General features: G+C 35.1%; 1 protein-coding gene across 1 annotated transcript in view; it reads left to right on the forward strand.

The window, feature by feature from the left end:
* Nucleotides 1-18,372, forward strand: part of LOC125236258 (lachesin-like) — a 177,525-nt gene that overhangs the window by 31,553 nt on the left and 127,600 nt on the right. Inside the window, exon 2 of the mRNA XM_048142958.1 lies at nt 4,393-4,472. The gene's annotated coding sequence lies outside the window, so the exon portion shown is untranslated. The remainder of the gene's footprint in view (nt 1-4,392; nt 4,473-18,372) is intronic.

The raw sequence follows: 18,372 nt of genomic DNA on the forward strand, positions 1-18,372 counted from the left end.
CGAGTGTAACACAACACTTTTCCCCTCACTATAGCGAGGAAAGTACAACGCAAAAAATGCTTTTATCACTGCTTCCAGCAGTTCCACAGGTGGTAAATCATCTTTATTACTAGATTTACCTACTTTTATCAATTTTAAAGCAGTTAATTTGACTTTATTCAAGGTCAAATTACAATACCCACTAGTGGATAAAATGTGTTTTTACCCGCTGGTATTAAAGGACAAAACACGGATTTCCGAGGTAGTGAGAGGAAAATAATTTTGTGCAAGTTTTAAAGTAATGAAAGGTACCAAATTGTCGGGTTTCAATATAGATTTCAGTACAGATGGTGTTTTTTTACGCACTAGTGCGAGAAGTGGTTCATTATATGCCAGGTCGAAACTTCGGATGGCCATCTGTACTAAAAAACGTCGTACGATACACGTGCGAAAAGGAAATTCGTAACTCGTGTCGATTTAAAACACTCCCTTCGGTCGTGTTTTAATTTATCGCCACTCGTTTCAAACTTCCTTTTTTACGCACTTGTATCGTAATGTACTATTATTATATAAATTGCAGCTTTAAGAAAATTAAGTCATTTGACAATCGATTGAAAACAACAAAGTATTTAAGTAAAGGAATAACAACACGACATGAACAGTTTTATTGGCAGAGCCAGTACCTACGTAACTAGGTTAAGCAACTACCGATTTACTCGAAAATTTCGACTTATAAATCCTGGTGCCTAAGTAAATAGTTTGTCAGTCAAAAAATAAATACAATTTCACATTTCGCAGGGACCACAATAGGTACTTGATTTCCTCGCATTTATTTGTCTAGCCGGCCTTAGCCAAATGACAATCGTAGACGCCAATCGAAACGTAGTCTGGCTTTGTCGCGCCAATACGGTAGCCAAATTGTATAAGCGCTTACGATAACGATATTATCGTAAGCATTTGTACATTTGGCTACATAGTAGGTACCTAAGTATAAACTTACAAGGTTCGTACGTAGCAAATTTCTAGGAATTTTCACAAATATTTGTCGGGAAACTCATAGTTGGGTAGCAAGCCCTAAAGTTAGGAATATAAGTTGAGTTCAAGTAGCGAGTGTATTACGCCGAAGTTTAGCGCGTGTCTCACTGCAGTTAGTCCCGGTCCCGGAAGTTCGGAACGACACACGGATGTGTGTAAGTAGAAATCAATATCGTATTTGCAAAGTTACATACTATTTAAACTTGTTACTCGCTTGTCTGACCTTGTGATAAGATATTACTGTTAATTTGCTCAATATGCAGAGAAAGTTAACTGAAGAATTGACATAAATTGCTGCCGTAATATCGCTCAATTTGTTTCCTTTTTCTTTTTTTCTATTCTTTGCAATTTTCTTTTTTTTTGTATAAATGCAAATGATTCAGTATTCTGATGTACAAGAAAATCATTTTTCATCACACTTGCTCATCAGTAAGTGTGCAATTGCAAGCAGGAATAGCGGATAGAAAAAAACTTTTTGAAATGGTTAAGAAATTTCTGAAAGGTACCATAATTTTTTTTTTTAACTATTTACATATCTTTTTGCAAGAGTGATGAAAAGATCATTATTGTGTGTAAATAGCAGAGGCGTAGGAATATCGCATACTATATAGTTTGTATCATATAAGTTGCGCCCTATATGTTCTATGAACTAAGTACCTATTATGGCCAATTATGACAATCCTTTGCAGGAAATAGAAATGAACTTAATACTTTTCATAGTTTAGCTAGTTTAGTTTTCTCCTGAGTGTACTGCTACATGATTCACTTTTGAAAACAATTGGGAAGATTCATTCCCCCGTTCTTCTTTAGAATGGTCCCTTTTAGCTAGGAATAAAATAAAATGCATCGGTAAGAATGAGCACTGCATTCAAGGGCTATCGGAAACAGAACCTCCTCGTCGCGGACTCAGGCCCGCTTGAATATACTAATTCGCGTACCTAGTTTTTTAAATAAATAGTTCCCATTTTCATTTATCGCGCGGCCTGAGTAGTATTAGCGCTTAGACAATAGACATGTATGTAGATGCATTCGGATGCAAAACGCAAAGCTTTGCGCCGGTAATATTGCTGCAACGCATAGTCATCTAAGTATTCCCCGTCGGGTCGGGATCGAGTGAAGTGGATGGATGGAGGAACCATTATTCCTCATAGAAAAATTAAAGCCAACTCAAATGACATTTAGATAGAAGATAGTGCCTATTATATTCGCTGTTGTCTGAAATAAATAGAAGTCGCGGTGTCCTTATGCTTCCTAGTCCCGCAGAATATATTCTTACATTCAATTGCTCCAAATAAAGTGCAGGAATACAATAAGCAGTGCAGTGAAGGGCTTTTCACTGAGAATTCTTTATTGTGGGCACACTGTGGGTGTAGGGTTGTAAATTTATTTTATTTTAAAGTTTTGGTATCTAAAATCAGAATAGTGTCTAAAATCAGAATTAGAAAACCCAAATAAGATTTTTTTTTATACCCTGGTACGTAGCCGAATGGCACAAACGCTCACGAAACGAAACGTTCTCTGTCGCTCTTGCATATTGGCGCGACAGAGCTAGACTACCTTTCGCGGCGTTTCGTTTTCGTTTCGCGTCGCAGAAATGCTATTCGGCTACGGCACCTCGGCATTGAAAGGAAGCAATACTTTTACTCTAAGACCAAATTAAATTATTTCATAGGATATTTTTTCTTCGGTAATTGTGTCATATACTTGAAAATTTCGACCCTTGCCGCCGTGACCGGTTGGCCGAGTAGTTCAGGCATCCGTGGCTATAACGGAGTACACTGGTTCGAATCCAGCATTGGACACTTGGAGGCCTTGGTCATTTTTTCTTTGTATATGATATTTATTTCAGTTTATAACGATACTTTTATTCCATAAATGAGGTGAAAATAAATGTATTACTTAAATAATAAACAACACGACCTATTATGTTAATGTACCTACTATGAGGTTTAAGCGTGTACACGATTTGCGTTCAATTTTCTAATGGTTTGTTTCCACTCCTGTCATTCATAATTATTAATTACACTATGCGAATATGACAGCGGTTGTATGATTAAAATGATAAATTGTACTAGAATAATTACTTTTCGGGTTATTCCATCTAAGTTTATTAAATGTTGCATGTAGGTTTTATACAGACTTGACAAAAAATTGGGAACACACTTTCTAAGTTTCTACTCGATTTTCGAATCGTTTTATATGTAGTAGCAGATTTTGGAATTTTTGGAATAACAGATATGGAATAATTATGCAGTTTTTTTTCACCTAATCTGCTGCGCTTTATATTTTTATAAAAAATGCTTTGTATTAGGGTTCTGTTAGAATTTTCAGTGGAACATGACTCATGAATTCTCATATTTGGAGTAAATACCAAATGGTATCAAACTGCTATCAATTTCTCATCATAGCACATCACTACTTCGATGAATCAAAGCCCGATACGTTCAAAGAATACTTTAGCTGGCTTTCAAGATTCTATTGACTGCTGGAGATTTGGTGCAAAAGGGATTTCTATTAAATCGGTTCGGTGTCTATTCCTATCAAGCAGAAATACATTTTATCTAAAGCTTTCAGTAAATTTGGAAATGGTTATGGCATGACTTGTCGATAACTCTTCCTTTTATAGTAAAGTGTATATCATATCAAACACTTATATTCGTTCAATTTGAGCCCCTTTGTATTTATTAAGTTTCTAAATAAGTATATCATAATTATAAACATCTATTTTATACTAGTATTGAAAACTAGAGGTCTAAAATTAAGGCAACACACTATACCTAATCATAAAATTGTTTGAATGTCTGTTTTATAATTAAAAATGATTTTAATAGTTTTTATTTATTTATTACACTTGAATTGAACTTTCTGATTATTCAACCTTTTAAGTAAGTTGTAGGTAACTATTTATTAATTTTACCATTTATTTGTCCATAATGTTATCATGGTTTAACACGGGCAACACAATTCCACGCAATTTAGATACCATTGCCGCGTTTGCTCCGTAGTTAGTTGGTGCGCATGGAACAAGCGCAGCAATGGTATGTAGATTGCTTGGAATTGTATTGCCCGTGTAAGAGTATACAATTAGACTAGTCAGAATCAGAACCTGTCAATTTAAGTCGTCTGATGGTGGAGCTAACTTAAGTAACTTACCACTAACTATTCTCAATACCAATAAATCAATTTAAATACATATATCAATTCGTAGAAACGAATTGATTAAAAGTAATAGGTATTTACATAGCTCGATAAGGGCTAAATACACAGAGCATTAATTATTTAAATTTAACTGGCCTAGTTCTATTCGTGCTTCCATTTTCAGTATTAGTCAATCTAACCATTTCGAAGTGAATTACCTTGACAACCATGTTGTTTCAGGTGGGTGAAACCAGAACTACTGTTCTGGCTCGCTAAACAAGTACTAAGTGAGGGCTGTTCTGCACTACTCGACTGCATTGGTAAGTTTGTGTTGTGGTAGTTAGTCCAAATTGTTGAAACTGATTTAAATTTCTAACCATCCCTGTTTTAAGTGTGTTGATATATAGAGAATGTGTGTATCATAATTTATGAAGCGCGACGTCGGAATCATTGGATACGTTTAGCGTTTACTTGTTAAGGGGCGTGCCTGCGCCAATGACCTTCGATTTGAACCCAATGATATTATGGTAGCTTGTAAAGCCTATCATATTAACAGCATCGTCTTTAAGCAAAATAGTATCTCATAATTACTTCACAGCTCGTTGTTTCTATGATATTTGGCATAAAAGTTGACCAATTTTAGGCAAAAAGTTGTTTTCATTACTTTAAAATAAAAATCTGTCTTGAATCTTTAGGAAAGGGAAAGGTAAATCCAAATATGTCAATTTCATGTATGTAAAACCCTTCACTAAAATCAAATTTCGAAAAAAGTGGTTTGTTAGACTACACTATGTTTAAAAATAAATAAAAAAATAAGCATTTATTTTTTTCTAAATATGGCTCCTACAAATAGTGATAAAAGATGGAAAAACCCATGGCTGTTTGTTTTATAATCTGTAGTGCAAATTTAGGGATTTCAACTCAAAACTTGTCAAAAATCGAGGAAGACCGTGTGGAGCCCTTAACTTTACTGTTCTAAGTCATTTTCTAGCGTGGTGACCTAGCCAAGATGATATGAAAGAAAAATATACATATTTTAATTTCTATGATCTCCAAACGGAGATGACAGAAAGTAACACGTGTGTACTTTCATTTATTATTTGTAACAGAAATTTTGTAGGCTTCCCGTTGAGCTCACAAACACATTTCAATAAATGTATTTTAAAATAAATATGACCATGTAGTGAGCGTAGGCTGCGTATGTGGTATTGTTTCAGCCCGTATACGATCCACAGTAGGGACGTATTCCGTTAGTCCTTATACCGCTTCTCCGAGTGAGGTAGATTTATCACAACCAAAGAGGATCGAGTATTATAAAGAGTTACTGTCAAAGTAAAATGTGTAATCACAGCGCATAGACTGCCATCACAGACTTAAAACTATTGAACCTCAGTTTTGACAATTTGGCCCATATTGTTAACTTAACCGTGGGGCCCTGGTGCTCTAAGTCTCTTCAAGGACCTGTCGAAGAGACTGAGAGACGCCACCGGAGACCGAAGAGCTGGCAGCTTCCTCGCTCAGCGCATTAGCTTGACAATCCAGCGAGGAAATGCTGCCAGCGTCTTCGGTACCATGCCACAGGGGCCGTTTTTAGATTTATTTTAGTTTAATTTTAGATTTATTTAGTTTAATTTTTATTTTAAGTTTAATGTTAGTATAACTTTAGATTTATTTAATTGAACATTAGTAATTATAAGAAAATAGTAGCTTATATTAGATTTTTACTTAATATGTGTTAAAATGTCAAATATTAATATTAGCGCCATCTAGCCGAGCGTTCCCCAAAGGTGTAACGCCATCTTAGGTCACCGTACCTTTTTCTCTATGGCTTTGACGTACGTTTTTTTTCTTAGATTTTATCCGTCTACACGGAGTTACATAATATGTCTTTGGCACAACTCTCCCCTCAAATCACTGTCTTACTGTGTAGAAACAGACTCCCCAACACACTTATTCACACGACACTACAACCAATCCTTTTGACAGTTGTAAAGAAGAAACTGATTTCACGTGATATTTCAGAGTTAGAAGCAAAAAAGATGCCATTTAAAAAAAAGTGTGATTCAAAATAATTGATATTGTAACGTTCGGTCGCTATTTAATTCGTGTATACGTGTCCGTATGAACGTACTTAGTATTAGCATACATAATTGAATAAGGGATGTACACTTTCGTACCTATTTAAGGTTTTTCCAAACGTTTTATTTCATGGTTTTCACAATTGTGCTTCAAAAATTCAGCGCTCTTCAAAAAATAATACGAGTTGGTATAATCATTTCCGGCATCTTCGTTTTACGACTCTGGGCGTAAAAATGACGGGTGCCATTAAAAAGTCTAGAGAATATAATTACCTTTGCTACAAAACTCTCCTGACTTTGCATTTAGGATAATACCTGGAAGTTTGTAAGTATACTTAAAGTATGTAGGCATTTTGTAAGATAAGTTATATGCCGCCTTGGGGTATTTATAATAAAGTTGTAATTTTCCCACAGAATTGGTGACTATTTTGTAGCAGGTTTAGTCAGCCCGTTTTACTTGGATTAAGTGCACAACAGTAAATTTATGGCGAACTTGGTTTTTTAAAAACAGGCTACGTTGATTAATAAGAGCAACGCTGGCGAGCTCTTAACAGCAAACACACCGATTTTAGCAGCGTGCAGGTGCTATACCGGTTAGCATTCCGCATGTCAGCAAAACTACTATTGGCATGGAAAATCTACACACATAAATAAACACGGCTCTATTACCACAAGAGGCATAGCATGAAACTGCTCAAATGTCGGTACCTTATGCTCTGTAGCAATTAAGATGTTGAAAGAAAACGAAATTGTGATCAGCGACATGTTGGTAGCCCATCCGATCGCTCATACCATTACTGAAACCATTTCCCACAATCGACTTAGTACGACACCCACGAGAAAATATTATAATATGTTCTTTATTCAGAAACTAACCCGAAACCCACGGGGAAATATTATAATATGTTCTTTATTCAGAAACTAACCTTCGACAATGACAGATCCAATACAGAACCATTTATTACAATCAGAGAAGTTTTTAGGTGTAGGTACACAAATACTAAACGTTGAACTTCAGTATTAATCATAACTTTCCGTAACACGATTATTTGTTTTCTCCTTGATAAAAAGCAAGTTCAATGTTATATCTGAAAAAGTTATTCCGAACAATGCTCTGAAACTTGTTATGTACCTTGATGCGTGGCAGCTTCCGAGACGTATTAGTTTTCTTTTACGTCAAGGCTATAAACGCTTAAATAGATCTCCAATAATGCCCCTATTCAATGTCGTGGAAGAGGCAATAGGATATTGCGAAAACTTTGCTCAAATGGCGCCACTTCCACATTGAAGAGCGTCTACCGCAAACCTTGTTCGACATGTTGCGGGCCTCTTTGTTGCAACTGTTAATTCCCATCTAAGTTTGACGGAAGCAACACATCAAACGTGGTTCGAGGTAGGTCATGTGCAGGGTCCGTAACTTTCATGCCGATGACATCAATTTGAAGTCACGCTACATATAGAATGATTCAAATAGTTCTATTGTAATAATTAATCATTATTCATTAATCAATTTAATCGTTTACAAATGATTTCAAAAGTAAGTTATTCATACGTGGAATAATTAATACCTACTCGATACGTGAAACGAAAAGGAAACAATTTGTTTTGTTTTTGTAATTTATTGAAATATGGTAACATTGGTAACAAAATTCAATTCAATTCAATTCAAAATATCTTTATTCATGTAGGCCTAGTTACAAGCTCTTATGAATAGTTCATTACATATATATTATGATCTTAATCTAACCTAATTATCAGAGCAATTTATTGTTGTAAATTATTGTTCATAATAATATTGAGTCTATAATATACAATTTCATATAAAAATAATCGTTAAACAAAAAATATATAATTAGGTATATGTATATATAAAAATACATGTCTAGAATATTTCTAGGAAAAATCCAATGTCCAAAAAAATACAATATTAATTTCATCAACAATAATAATAATAATAAACGTAAAAATAAGAAACCATTTCGAATAACAATTAATCCCACGTTGTTTTATCATTCATGTAGTCTTGTGTTGTATAATAAGCTTTGGAAATGAGTACACGCTTTACATGATTCTTAAATTTATTAATTGACAAGTCAGTAATATGATTCGGAAGTTTATTATAAAATCGAACACAATTACCCATGAATGATTTTTTAATTTTACAGAGCCGTGTGAAGGGCACCGCGAGTTTATGTTTATTTCTAGTATTTATATTATGTACATCACAGTTTTTCTTAAAATTACAAATGTTTTTATGTACATACATAATATTCTCATAAATATATTGACAATGCACTGTCATTATATTAATGTCCTTAAATTTATCTCTAAGTGAGTCTCTATGGTTCATTTTATATATTGCTCGAATAGCCCTCTTCTGCAGAATAAATATGGTATTTATCTCTGAAGCACTGCCCCAAAGTAAAATACCATATGACATAATGCTGTGAAAGTAACTAAAATAAACTAATCGAGCTGTTTTCACGTCTGTTAACTGACGGATCTTGCTCACTGCAAAAGCTGCAGAACTAAGTCTATTCGAGAGGTTAACAATATGGGGACCCCACTGAAGTTTAGAATCTAAAGTTATACCAAGAAAAACTGTACTATCTACCAGTTCTAATTCCTCATCCTTCACAACGACACTTGTTTGCTCATTCCTTACGTTACTATTAGTGACAAACTTAATACATTTAGTCTTTTTTTCATTTAATAATAAATTATTAGCATTGAACCAGTTCACTACTTTAGAGATAGCATTGTTTACATCACTGTGAGCTTGTTGCTGTCGTTTGAGTTTGAAAATAAGTGAGGTGTCGTCTGCAAACAATACTATATCATGGTGGGTCTTTACAAGGAATGGCAAGTCATTTATGTAGATAAGGAACAGGAAAGGCCCCAATATTGATCCCTGTGGTACACCCATAGAGACCAATGACCCAGTTGATCTCTGTCCATTGACATCTACCCTTTGTATTCTACCATTTAAGTAGGACTTGAGTAAATCTAGTGCTGATCCTCTGACTCCATAATAATGTAGTTTCCTGATCAATGTTTCATGACAAACACAGTCGAAGGCCTTAGATAAATCACAAAAGATACCTAAAGCATCTTGTGAATCCTCCCAGGCATCGAAAATATGCTTAATTAGCTCAACACCAGCATCGGTTGTCGAGCGACCCCGTGTGAAGCCAAATTGCTTATTATGCATTAAATTATTAACGTTAAAATGTCGTACTAATTGAGAAAGAACTAATTTTTCAAATATTTTACTGAAAGTTGGCAGCACAGATATTGGTCTAAAGTTAGTGGGGTCAGAGTGGCTGCCGGATTTAAATAAAGGAGTTATTTTGCTATGTTTCATTAGATCAGGAAACTCGCCGCAGTCAACACTGTTGTTGAATATAACTGCTAAGTCAGGCGCTACAATCTCAACTAAGGATTTTACGGCATGGACGGAGACCCCCAGAGGTCACTAGTTTTTTTGACATTAATTGATTTAAATGCCTTTACTATATCTGAGTTACAAACATGTTCAAAATAAAGGTCTCTACAACACTCAGGAACGTTTTCCTCTAATAATGTGACGGCAGATAAGGGTGATGAATTTAAATCCTTAGTTGTGAATGCTGGTATCTCGGTGAAAAATTTTTCGAACTCTGTTGCTACTTCAAAATTGGAATCTATAATTTTGTTATCAATATTCAGTTTAATATCTTTTACTGCGTGTTTCGAGCGACCAGTTTCCACATTAATTACTTTCCACGTTGCTTTAATAATGTCAGAGCTATTTTTTATTTTATTACTAAGATAATTTCGCTTAGCGATATGACAATCTATCTTGAACTTCTTCGAATATTGCTTAACATGTTCTTTAAATTCATCACTCGTATTAAACCGCCGTTCTTCATACAAGGCATACAATGCACGTCTTCGTTGATGTAACTCTGCAGTAGCCCACTCACTAAAAACTGATGCACCACTAACTACGACCGATTTTGAAGTAAATATTGCATTATAATGTTGCAGAAAAGTGTGAAAGAATGAATTATACATACTATTAGGACTCATATCGGAAGACAGGGAGGGTAGCGCCTGAACCAAACTTTGCTTCATTCGTTCCACGCGGTCGGAGGTTACTGGTACAAAAGTTATTTGTTTTCTCAAAGTATTTTTCCTTAATGTCTCAAATACTATCAATTGGCCTAAATGGTCTGATTCTAAGTTGCTAATTACATCTTTAGTAGTAGGAAAAATATCAGTGAAAATATTATCTATACAGGTGGCACTAGTGGCAGTCACTCTAGTAGGCTCCATAAAAATATGATTGAGATTACATGATTTGAAAAGATTCAACAATCTGATACTTATTGTTGAATTTTCCAAGATATTTACATTAAAGTCGCCGCATATAAGTATTTTTTTACTAGAAGATGATATTTTAAGTAGCACAGATTCCATAATTTTTTCAAAAGTTTCAAAATTACTTAATGGCGGCCTATACACACAGACAACAATAAATTGCTCCAATTCTACAGCACTTAGTTCTATAGTCCGTTCAACAGACATGGAAACTATTTAATAAAACGTACGTATAAAAAATATCATTTAATTCAATCATTTAATTTACTTTTCAAGTATCAAGTAGGTATTAATTATTTCACATATGAATAGATTAGTAGGAAGTGATGATTAGAATGATTTATGAATAATGATTAATTATTAAATAAGACTCTTGAATCATCCTATATGCAGCGTGACGTCAAATTTATGTCATCGGCATGAAAGTTACGGGCCCTGGTCATGTGTAAACAAATCGCCTTGACAAATAGTTAAATGTCACAGAGATACCTTTTCAAGACACCGTTTAAAGTCATAGTATGTATACGTTATTGCATGTATGTTGAAGTGCGGTACTTCTCGTATTCAAACAATGTTTCTAAGCTATGAATAAAAAGGCAATGTGATATGATATGGATTATGGCATCCTTCTGTTAGAGACGTGTCTACCTTCAAAAACATTCCCTCTTTCTACAAAAACGTCAGTTCTGACACCGATAATATGTATAAGTCTGTTGCATATCGTAGCCATGTAGATATAATTATTGTTTTTACGTATATTAAGTCGTGAGTTTACACGAAGACGATGCGTTGAAGTTCTGGAGACGGAATTATTTGTTTCTGTGTTATTAGTCAGTAATTAACGTTGTCAAGAATGTAATCCATTACTCACTCAGGCAATAAACAGTGACATCACCTGTTTCTCACAACTCTGCAACAGGAGGTAAAACTATAATGTTAGTAACATTAGTTCAACGTCGTAATTGAAATGAAACCTTAACGTTGTGTGCAAACCCCTAGTTTGAAACCCCCGAGCTTTTGTCAAAGACTACGTCTGTGCACGTGTTTATAGGTGAGAACTGGTGCCATGTGTGGTGGAACATAGTGCCACGAGCCTCAGTTTGAGTGACATACATAGCACATAATACAGTAAATAATTATTAGAAAATGCTCTGTGCACGGTTCTCCTTTTGATTTCAGTTAAATGTGACACGTCGTTAAGCTAGTTAAAAGGCATAGCATTCTCATAATAAAATGTATTATCTATGAAAACGAAAAAAATGTTTATTTTTTCATTTACCTAATGAACTAAGTCGTGTGACCCATTTATAATTTTGTTATATCTTAAGCAACGAAAGAGGATTCCGTTTAACATTACGTGACACAGTTCTCGCTTCTTTGTTAAAACGTAGAGAATTTCGGCGCAGGCACTCGTAGTACCAAGGTGTAAGTTCCTCATTATGGAGGCGTTAATTAATCTGTTAAAAGGGTCGCATGGAGTTATGTAATATCTATCTAAAACAACACAGGAAGCATTATTATGGATGCGTTTTGCACTCAATTTAAATACTCCTTACAAAATATCTCGTTGCTCTTAGTTTGCTAAAATATTTTACCACAATTCTGACAAAATAAGAAAAAAATCTCATATTTTCATATAACTCTAATGACTTGACTAGAAGACAAAAGTATAGGCACATAAGCAACCCTTTCGTCAGTTGCCGTTAAATGTTCTAAACTATATTTTATAAATCTAGAGAAGAGAAGATAAATTATGTAGAGAGATGAATCGATTACAAACTTTACTTTGTTATCGAAATGCAATATTTTATTTATTTATTATTATTTATTTTATTATGAAACAAACAGTCATCTAATCAAATACGGTCGTATGTTTTCTTAATTTTCTTGGGGTTGGAAGGTCAGATGGCAGTCGCTTTCGTAAAACTAGTGCCTACGCCAAATCTTGGGATTAGTTATCAAAGCGGACCCCAGGCTCCCATGAGCCGTGGCAAATGCCGGGATAACGCAAGGAGGATGATGATGTTTTCTTAATTTTAGACTTACAGTTTCCAATATTGGTTTAAAGTTATTAATTACACAATGTGGCACGAGAATAACAATGTGGTACACAATTTAAATGATTATCTTAATGATAATTTAACTGACATAAATTGTGTATGTACAAATTTCAAAAGTATCTTTAGTGTGGTAAAGAGTTAATCCTAATCCTAATCACGGAATCACAATCAGATAAAGTCCTAATCACGGAACATAGCTAATGGAGATGAGGTAGAGTATAACGGGTCAAAAGGATCTCTTTAATTACGAGTAACAACACCTACAATTTCAATTTAGATGCCATCAACTTTCAAATAGTACTCACGGTAGTAGAATAGAATAGAAAAGAATAAACGTTTATTCGTGAACACATACGTGACAAAATACACATAATAACAACAAGACAGAAAGGTAGCATGCACGGTATAACCAGTTATGAATTTAAATTTTGTTAAAGTTCCATGAATGTCTCTACGTGTTGGCTTCGGCTCCGCGCATGGCTTCAAAACATTCGGAACACCATTGTTGCATAGTGGGAAAGACAAAAAATACATTTGAACGTGGTATGGATCTGTTTATTTTATAATTTAATTCTTAGAGTAATAAGAATTACTTAGTAATAATGAATGTTTATGTTTCTGACGTGTAATGTATAAATATGCAATATCAATAAATATGAATATGAATATGAATATGAATATAGGGTCGAAAATTCGGATCGAGAAATAAATATTTTTAAGGCATACCATTTAGTCAAATAACATTTTTGTCCATGCTCAATACGACTTCTACAAACTAAGATGCTTTAATTGCAAACGAACCGTTTATTTCTATAATAAACAATAGTGGTAGTTTTTATACGTGGTCCATTTAGCTCAACCATACTCTCCTTAGTTATACCGAAGTTTATGATAAACACAGAAGAAAAACTGGTAAACAATAAACAACAGTAATTTCCGCCAACTGTGTAAGAGAATAAACACTTTGTTGACTTTTAATTCCGCTTTGGCGTTTTCCGTTTTTGCCAAGTTTTGAGGCGTTAATTTTCAGCAAGACGTTTTAGGAGCCAGTACTATATTCATTTATGTATTTTCTCATGGACGTTGACTATATTAGGAGTGCTACTTAATCTTAAAAAAAAACTTCTTGAAATAATTTAAAATGCCTTTAAAATATTTACAACCATAGTGCATTATATAAAGTAACTAGCTTTTGCCCGCGGCTTCGCTCGCATTAGAAAGAGACAAAAAGTAGCCTATGTCACTCTCCATCCCTTTCACTATCTCTACCTAAAAAATCACGTCAATTCGTCGCTCCGTTGTGCCGTGAAAGACGGACAAATAAACAGACACACACACTTTCCCATTTATAATATTAGTATGGATTCCTATCATGAGCAGAGTTCCGTTTTAATCATCATTACAGTTCCACTTCATCAAATGCCTAAGCCTTTAATGTAAGTCCTTGATTTCTGATAAAAATGCAAAAACTACTATACGTACGTATGCCTTTAAGATTAAAGAAGTTTTCTCGATTCCTCATGGATTCCATCATCAGATCTGAGTCTTTACAAAACGGGACTAATCTGTATGTACAAATATATATTACACCGTATACCTATCAGTAAAAAAAAGTAAATCGGTCCATAAATGACGGAGATATCGAGAGACAAACATTAAAGAAACAACAATCGTATTTATTACCTCCTCGTTTTGAGATTTGGAAGTCGGTTCAAACTACCAATCATTCTCGCAAAAAGTACTTAGCCTACAGGTTGTATGCTAATAACACGTAATTAGAATAATTGGCCAATCGCTTGCGCTCAATAGGTAACGAAACGCCAATGCCTTTCCCGCGCTAATATGGATTAAAATTTTAAAAACCCCCGACCGCGACATAGTAGACCGATTTTCATGAAATATGGCTAAGAACACTCCCGACTAACTCAGCTTTCAGACAAAAAAAACGAAATCTAAATCGGTTCATCCGATCGGGAGCTAAGATGCCGCAGACAGGCACACACGCAGACAGACAGACACGTCAAACTTATAACACCCCGTCGTTTTTGCGTCGGGGGTTATAAATTGTAGGTATAGGGCTAAATTAAATAGCGCCATCGATAGGGCTAAGTTAAATAGCGCCATCGAAATTGCAAAACGCGCGACGCACGCTGGTTACAAAATAGTAAAATAGGTGGTGTCTACGATGCAAGTCGCCCGACCCATAGTGTAGTTTGCTTTTATCTTGAAACGTGACCAAGGAACCCTCAAGGTGCTAAAGCAACTCGGAGCGGAAGTTTCCCTAGAACAAAACAGCATAGGACGCCTGGGAAGCGTGAATTTGTAATGAAAAATACCCTTTTTAGGTCACAGTTTCTTGGGCTAACGGGTTTAGCTCCACGTAGATAAAAACAACCTATAGATAACCTAACCACAAAATTTAAATTTTGAAAAAAACCCCCGACATAGTGGAAAGATTTTCATGAAACATGGCTAAGAACACTCCCGACTAACTCAGCTTTCAAACAAAAAAAAAAAACTAAATCGGTTCATCCGTTCGGGAGCTACGATGCCACAGATAGACACACACCTCAAACTTGGAGCATTAATAATTTTCTGCGTTTTAAAAATTAAAAATAGGTATTTTCAGTTTAACTTTTTTTCAGCTTACCTGCTTAATTGCCAGTGACAGCAAGATAAATACATAGACTAATATCAAATCGCAATCAGATTAGTAAAAGTGGAATGGTTTGACAGGCCTTAAGGCAGGTATAAGTTTCTACGAACGGTTTGAGAAAACAGGCTTTCGTCAACCAGCACTTTGGATAGTTTCGCATTGGTTCCATGGCAAAAGATGTGTCAATGATGCCTCCTTAGGGATAGTATGATTATTTGCCTCTACCGCCTGTTAAGTCAGTAAATCTACATAATTCCCGGAAGGCATTGATACCTTCATGCCAAGTCATTGAAGGCTTGAAAGGTAAAAGTGACCTTTTGATATGCATTCTTTCAAAGGAGCGGAGCTGGCTTCGACCTTTTCAAAACGAACAAGATCATTAAACCTAATTGATGTGACCATTCAAAACTTGAAGGATCCTAGTTTTAATAGAAAGGGTCTTTGTCCTCAAATTGCTTAGTATTTAGGCTTTTCATTATGAATAATCTCTGGAAAGCCACCCTGAGGGCAGACAGAACAATATACGGAGCTTGTATGAGGTTATTAAATGAGATTCTGGGGGTGGTAGACTGCTAAGCCTGTTCTATTTATTATAAACGCTCATATAAGCCACGCTAGCCAGTATTAAATATATTAGAAGCATGATGTAAAAAAACATAAAAGAATATCTCCTAGACTATATTATGTGGTCACAAAAAATAAAATAGATTGTGATTTGTGATTTAATCTCATGGTTGGAGTTAAACAATACTGCCTACACCAAGCGTGGCCTGCGTAGGTGGATGTAGCGTTAAACATGCTTTACTTTCTGGTTGGACAATGTTGGCAGAAAAACATGTACATATTGTTTTTTTTTGCTATTGATCCTATTTAATTTGAGAATACGGATAAGTACAATTAAAAATTCTATTGCCCGTATGGTGACGGGTTAAGAATTTCACCACCCCCTTTCTTCCCGTGGGTGTCGTAGTCGACTGTGGGATATGGGTTGAATTGTGGCGTAGCGTAGGCGAGAGGCTGGCAACCTGTCACTGCAATGTCACAATTTCGTTTTATTTCAACCCCTTTTTGCCAAGAGTGGCACTGAAACTTGAGTAGTTCGTGCTCTGCCTACCCCTTTATGGGATACAGGTGTGATTTTATGTATGTTTTATGTATGTAAAAATTTTATAGTCCCAAACACAAAAGGATGGAACTAAGGAGTTCCTCCTTGCCTCCACCGGCGCACTGCCGGCTCTAGCAATTACACTAAAGCTTGTTATGTAAAAACTCCCATTGACTCGCCATCCCTTTGAAACTACTAGATACATATTTTAGTTAAATACGCATTTAAGACGCTACGGGAGCGAAAAACCTAAAATGGAAAGGAGCCCCCCCCCTCTTTCAATTTGGGAATTACAGTTAAATATACTAGTGTTATTAACTACTATAAGTAGAAAAAGAAATTGTCCATTAAGAACAACTCAGTTAAAAGATATTGCGAAAAAATCTTTAAAATCGAGGTTCCGCTCTCGACTGTTTCCTCCTTCAAAACTTAACCAAACGGAACGAAATTTGAGAATCTGAACAACAATGAAATAATCTGTGTCGGACTGTTTAGTTTTTTTGGCTAATTGTTACCAATCTTGAGTATCACACCTTTTTTTGTGCCATAATGAAAAAGGCCGTTTTTGGAAATTTTGATTGGCTCTAGCGTCTTTAAAAATAAAAATAAAAAAATAAATAAAAACGGTCCGACACAGATAAAAATCATAATAATAATCTGTATTATGGCCAGATGCAGAAGGCGGTGATCTTGGACACAGCGCGGATAGTTCGACGGTTCCTCTCTCTGCAGCCCTAACCACCGGCAGCTTGGGCCCTGCCCCGCTGCTGGCGGCACCCTAGGTTAGGTTTTTTATAATATGTTTATATGTTTTTATATTGTTTTGAATTTACTTTTATACTCATGTTTTTATATTGTTTTAAATTTACTTTTATACTCATATTGTAAAAAACCTAGCTTAAGAAAAGAGATAAATAAATGAAATAATCTGTATTAAAAAAAATATTGCTCTATCTTCAAAAACCAGAAAGGAAATAGTCGAAATCGTTTGTATGGAGAGTTGACCCCTCCTGTATCGTCTTAATTAATCTAATGTATTTCGCTGACTAACCCTCTCATTAATAAATAAAACTTACATCTTCATTCGTTATATTGATTTCATTGGAATTAATACTACTCACTTCAAGTCAGTGACTGGCAAGAGGCTGCGTAGGATCGGGACAGGTGGCGATCTCTCATTTCGGAGGCCAGCGGGCCGATTTTTGAGTCTCACGCGTTCGAATTCAGAAAATTGTCACTGAACATAATAATCAAGTCACCGTTTTCAACCGGTATTTTAGTGACAAAATCCCGTATGCGAGATTCAAAAATCGCCCTCCAGGATTCACTTTGTATCGTTGAGCCAAAATAGCTAGTTAAGTTAGTTACTTATCCCTTTTCACCCCTTTATAATTCATAGTGACAAATAAATATTCTCTCTAATTCTGGGTCTAATTCAGGGTTATCATAAAGCGACAAAGTGGGCATATTTTATAGGAATTATAGACAACGACTACGCAACACAAAATATAGCATCCATTTAAGTTTCATCCTTGACATAGCACTCGGCGTAGTCCGACTCTAGTGCCTCAATATTACTTTTGGCAATTCGTTCATCCCCTACTGCGTAGGACCACGCGTTAGATTTACGATAGTGAGTTCGGGCGCCTTTGTTACGTGCGGGTAAATAAATTCTGTATGAATAGGCAAAGTTCGGTATCAGGTATAACAAGGTTGGATATAAGGTTACTGTTTTGCATTCTGCGCAGAATTTTAATATATATAAAAGGGTACATGAGAATTAATATTTTGATAACAAACTATATTGTATTTCTAAAAGTTGTTATCAGTTTAGGTAAAATAAATTAACTTTTGACCGCCATATTGATATATTAATATCAGTTTATATATAAGACAAAGGTCTGATTTGGTTTTTATTGTGTATAAAATATCCAAATTCTGATTTGCGTTGTGAAATTT

Source organism: Leguminivora glycinivorella, chromosome 2, assembly GCF_023078275.1.
Source record: "Leguminivora glycinivorella isolate SPB_JAAS2020 chromosome 2, LegGlyc_1.1, whole genome shotgun sequence".
Taxonomy (NCBI): Eukaryota; Metazoa; Arthropoda; class Insecta; order Lepidoptera; family Tortricidae; genus Leguminivora; species Leguminivora glycinivorella.